This window comes from Trachemys scripta, chromosome 2 (assembly GCF_013100865.1).
Source record: "Trachemys scripta elegans isolate TJP31775 chromosome 2, CAS_Tse_1.0, whole genome shotgun sequence".
In the NCBI taxonomy this organism is placed as follows: domain Eukaryota; kingdom Metazoa; phylum Chordata; order Testudines; family Emydidae; genus Trachemys; species Trachemys scripta.
The window spans coordinates 92,162,133-92,168,132 of record NC_048299.1 but is presented as its reverse complement, the minus strand read 5'-3'; the positions used below and the strand labels follow the sequence as shown (position 1 = coordinate 92,168,132).

The window sequence follows — 6,000 nt, the reverse complement described above, 5'->3', positions numbered from 1 at the left end:
ACGGCCGCCCGGCACCGCCGGCCCCCGGGCCAGCCCCCGGCCCAGCGGCGCCGGATTTTCCCGGACATGTTCGGCTTTTTGGGATTTCCCCCCGGACGGGGATTTGAGTCCCAAAAAGCCGGACATGTCCGGGAAAATCCGGACATATGGTAACCCTAAATAAATGCATTTGGTTGGGACATTTCAGTACATTGATTTTAGAACATTTATGCTTATGTTCCAAAAACAAAGGGATTTGTACTAAACATTAACTACGTACTAGGCTACAATACTCCCAGTCTCTTTGGCAGATGCATCATGTTGCCTCAGATCTCTGACTAGTTCAGTTGCATGACCTTCAGACTGTAAGTCTTCTGCTATTTTTCCATGCTCAACGGTGGTACAGAAAACTCTGTTATCTCTGATATCTGCAAGAAGTGTGTCTCCTGCCTTTGTCATTACTAAACCTGTGGCAACAAAAGTAACCCATTCAAACAAGACAACTGCACATTCAGTACTATGCTAAAGACAGTGAAATTTGAACTGCGTCAAAGTTCCCCTCATTTTAGAGATGTGCTAACTTGATGTACTGTTTATGGGAAGATGCAGCATTACACCTCGAACAAATGGTCTCTCACTCCGAGTATTGCTGTATAGGCCAAAAAATGTGCCAGAAATTCTAATGAAGTAAAGCTTGCTTCCTTTCCTGGAAAACTCATTATAGGCTGGTTATTTCACTGCAGTGCCCTCCAAGCTGCAACACAGAGAAAGTATGCTTCCCTAGTGGCACACAAAACCTCCAAGAACAGCCATTTCATATTTATTGTGGTCAGTTACTGTTTATCACTGGATGTCATAAAAACCAAATTGCCAGTCTGCTGCAGAAATGCAAAACCGGCTGTAGTGTGACAATGCCTGTGCATCTATTAATACTCTTTATTTTCTGAGTACTAGTAGGCTATGAGTTCAGTTCTGTCTTGTATTCATGGTGTAATTTGGAAGCAAACTCTCTAAGGCTCACACCAATTGCATATCTATCTTTCAACATTATATTGTAAGTTTGTGATCCATAAAAAGTGCAAAGACACAAAGTTCTCTAGGAAACTGAATTAATCGTTTTTTTTAGCTGTGAATAAATATAAACTACAAATGGCTATAGAAATGTGTGATGTGTGTGTGTGTGTGTGTAATATGAATGCACTCAGCTTACTGTACAGAATTAGCCACAGTTATACATAATATACTGGCATAGAAACAGAGTAAATGGGAAAGAGAGGATTAAAGATAACAAAAGGGTAATAAAGAAGCTGATTGATTGTTTATTGTACTGTCTCTGCTGATAGAAAAGAGACAAACTTGGTTGAGAAGAAGGTTAAGGTAGTGGATTGGAACTCAGGAGTCCTAGGTGCAATTCCTGGCTCTGCCACAGTCTTCCCTCAGTGATCTTGAATACGTCACTTAAACTCTCTGTGCCTCAGTTCCCTATATGTAAGATGTGTAAGAGGACTTGTTCTCTCCCAGCCTATGATTTGTCTATTTAGACTGCAAACTCTTCAGGACAGAGTCTGTTTTTTGCCATGTGTCTGCATAGTGTCTAGCACAATGGGGCCCTGATCTCAATTCGGGCCTTTCAGTGCTACTATAAATGCAAATAATAATAACTACTAATTGGTTGTAATGAATACAAAAGGGATTGTTGAAACCACAAGTCGAAGACTTGACTCTGTAGTGCTTTTGGGGTCCTAAACTGACACAACCTGTGCTTCGTATGGTAGTGATACTACACAGGATCTCTCTCTCTCTCTCTCTCTGTCCTGGCCTGAACTAAGCAGTCATGGGAGAGATTGCTGATTGCTCTAAATTGCTGCATGCTGTATCTCTGAACAGTTAATCTGAAGCTTTTTTCTAAACTTAAAAAATAACTAAACCTTTTTTTCTGTTACTAGTATTGATTTGATAGGTTTGGGGTTTTTTAATTTTTTTTAAAATTTTGTCCATCAAATGGAATGAGAAAGGAGGACATCTCTGGGCATCACAGTAGCCTGTCCAAAAATATGCATCCGAAGAAGTGGGCTGTAGTCCACGAAAGCTTATGCTCTAATAAATTTGTTAGTCTCTAAGGTGCCACAAGTACTCCTGTTCTTTTTGCGGATACAGACTAACACGGCTGCTACTCTGAAACCTGTCCAAAAATAGTTCTGTACCCATTCGGATCACTGCAAATTATGCATTTTGTTTTCCCCCAGATGTCAAGATTGTCTCAGTTGTACTAAACCTGGCTATCAGCTGATTCAAAAGAAGGATATATGTTAAACGCCTGCCCTACGAGTGCTGAAACTTGTACCACTGAAGGAGAGAGAGCTATTTTGTGCTGTCATAGAATCATAGCACATAAATAATTCTATTGCCTTTAGTGCAATTTAAAAGTTATCTGTTCACTTAGCCCTTGGTAACTCAGACCAAGCAGGTGATGCTCAGAATATCAGGGAACCACAGATTAAACAATGTAAAAATAGCTGAAATGATTGAAATCTGTGGAATTTGGTAAAGATGTATAGTGTAATTTCTGTGAAAAATGGTTTCCATTCCTTCCCATGCCCTCCTTTCCTGTATACTTCTACAAATATATCTACAATACCCATAACTTTAAAACTCAGTAGCACCAAATCCCTCTATTAGTGTTTCTTATGACCAATGATTATGGTCATCATCAGCTGTATCTATCTGGAGATTTACACCACCTACAGAGGTGATCTGGAAATATGGTTCAGTGTTTTTTGCTAAAGTGTACAGTGTTTTTTACCATCAATTTTGTCCTTCCATACTCCTACTTCAACTCCCAGACCACTGCAAGTGAACTAGTGTAACCTTTACCAGAAATGGAGCCCCGCTTTCTATTCTGTTTAATGCCTTAGCAGTGTTTTAGGTACAATGGTTAGCATTTTATTTAGCATTTGGTTACATTTTGTTTTTCATTTTGTTTTTGTTCCTGGCAATTTGACAGGCAGCACTGGCTGTCTCTGTTCTGTAGTACTGTATTATCTATAAGTTTGCATATTTTGTATCACAGTTGGGTCAACAGGCTTCTTAAAAAGTAATTATATACAAATAAATGCAAGCACAAAAACTAGCAAAAGCAGAAATGAAAGGATGATTTTGTAGCTGAGCTAATATGGGTTACAAGTTACTGCTATTACTAAAATAAAGACTCCAAACCAGCATCAAATGTAAGGGAAGTGCAAAATGAACAGAATATATTTTAAAAATGGGGACTTTGTAAGTGACTTGCTATATCATTGTGCTCTCTCTCCCTCTCCTCCTTCTCCCCAGTTTTTAAAAGGACAAATGAACTTAAAAAGTCCTTTAATGCATGGCAAAAATAATAAAACAGATCTCTCTGATACTGCTACTTTGTTAAATTAATATTATTATTTGTTTTCAGTAGAACACACCACAATGTGCTACAAGCTGTACAAACATAAAATAAGGTAAGATCCCTGCCCTAAAGAACTTAAAAACTGTAAGCCAATGGCTTACAATGGCTTCTTTGATTATCAAATACAGGAGATTGTCAAACACTGTAGCTTCACTTAAGCAACCACAAAGCCTCCATATATTCTCAATAAAGAGCTGTATCCCTTAAATATAATGTAGATATGTGTATATCTCTACACATACACACAACATGTATCTCTACTTTAAATTCATACCTCAGTGGTTAAGCAAGTTTGGTTACTAATATCATCATGTACTATTATGTACTGCCCCTTATGTATTTATCTCCCTTTTCCTCTGGATATTGGTAGGCAGGATAATGACTTGTCCTATATGAGTGGGTAGGGGAATGCATCCTGTGAAATCCAGGAGCTGCTGAAATCAATGGCAAAACTCCCATTGACCTCAGCCAAACCAGGATTGAGCCCACCACCAGTTATTTAGTTTCACATTATGGATCACATGGGGAAGATACTTCTAGCTCAGTTCCACTGCCTTCTCCCCCCAGGAGACTGGAGGCATCTCCTTCATGATGGGCTGAACCTCTCCAAGTGCAGGTCTTGGGAAATGAAGTCTCTTGTTCCCCAACTCTGTTTTACCATTTAAAGAAAACAACGTTTCAGCTTCACAGCTTAGTAGCTGTAGCACAAGGAAGCAGTTTAAATTAAGAACCTTTGGGTTATACTACAGTATATTTCCTCTCAGAAATTAGAAGCATTAAAATCTTAATAGTAACATCCACTGTCAGCACATCACAGTCAGGCTGCTGTAACTGCCCTCAGCTGCATTTTTTATAAACATAAAAGATTATAAAACTGAAATATCAGCAGTACCCCTTCAATTCTTTGAGACAGCCATCTGTTGGTCAACTTACCACTTGGCACTACAGAACTTGGCCTGCAGCCTCACATTGCAAGAGAACTCTGATCAACCCACCTGTAACACTATGAATACCTGCAGAACACCCGCAGGTGGCAGAATAAATTCCTGCTGGTGTCAGATATTTAGGTCAAATTCAGGGATGAGTCTAAGCTGGCTAACTTATACATCTCTTCCAGCCCCCTTCATATGTAAATTATACCACTTGAGTCTGAGTCCCCTAGACTGCCTTAAACCCAGTCAACCTTAGATTGATACCCACTTACACCTCCGTGCATATCATCTCTGAATTTGGCCAAACAGTATAAGGGAGATTATTGGAAAAAAATCAGAGGTGACGTAAATTGATGTATGTTAGACTCTTCTACACTCTCTTATGCCCTACTCCACACCACTGAGTTCAGTGGAAGTTATGCTATTGACTTCCGTGGGAGCAGGTTCAAGCCCTTAGACTCCATTATGCCAATGTAGACTTCCTTATATCTACACTACTCTACCCGTGTGTAAAGTTTGTGTGACTTACATGCTATGGGGACTCAAAAACAGGTTAGCTATTATTTTAGATTTCCTGGGCCAGATTCAGATCTCAGTTGCATAGATGTAAATCAAGAGTAATTCAATTGACATCAGTGTAGTTGCATCAGTGTAAAACTAGCAAAAGAGCAGTCTGGAGGCAGTGAGCAACACATAAAGTCCTCCAGTCAACTCATGAAGTCAATGAGTTTTTTTTAAATGAGGATTGATTAAACAATTTAAAATTAGGCTCACTGGGGTGTCTTTCACAAAACGTTGATGTATATCCTAACTGATGATATAACTCATACTATATGATGCCAAATGGACTTTAATGCTTAATTATATCAGCCTGAAAATAGTTTGAATCAGTCAATATCCACAGTATTCATGACGTAGTAGGCACCGTTGTTCACCACTCCATAAAGCATTTTGGATCATCCTAATGTATAAATGCAGGGGTGGCCAAACCATGGCTCGCGAGCCACATGCGTTTTTTTTACAGTTAAAGTGCAGCTTGTGGAGCTCCTCTCCCCCCCCGCATTCTCCGCATACCAGACTTGGTGTGGAAGCTTGGGACCAGGGCCGGCTTTAGGACCTTCGGGGCCCGATTGGAATAGCCAGCGGCAGTTGGTCTGCTCCGCGTCTTCCGCGGCACTGAAGGACCCCCCGCCGCTGAAATGCCGCCGAAGACCCCGCCGCTGAAATGCCACGGGAGCGGACCTCCACCGGGTGAGCCTAAGGCGCGGGGCCCTCTTACCCACGGGGCCCGATTCCAGGGAATCGGGGGAATCAGCCTGCTTGGGACCTCTGCCTTGCAGCAGGGTGGTGGGGTAGGGACTTCTGACCAGTGGGGAGAGGGGTCTTGGGGCTCCAGCCCGGCAGGGTGCACCTGCTGGGACTCAGGGCTTCAGCAGGAGTGGGGCAGAAGACCCGAGCCCCAGCAGGCGTGCTCTGGCTCTCCAACTTCTGAGATTGTCACATATGCTTGGAGGGTCAGAATATTTGGCCACCCCTGTATAAATGTATCATGCTTGAAACTTCCTGAAGGACATACAGACCATGGGCACACCTAAAACAGCTTACTTCTTTCCACATTCACTGAATTGCACTGTAGTAGCATGAAAAAGTACT

At 41.4% G+C, this 6,000-nt stretch overlaps 1 protein-coding gene across 1 annotated transcript in view; it reads right to left on the bottom strand.

Annotated features, from left to right (window-relative positions):
• The window catches only part of HECW1 (HECT, C2 and WW domain containing E3 ubiquitin protein ligase 1), a 381,766-nt gene that overhangs the window by 243,643 nt on the left and 132,123 nt on the right, over positions 1-6,000 (bottom strand). The window lies entirely within an intron of this gene.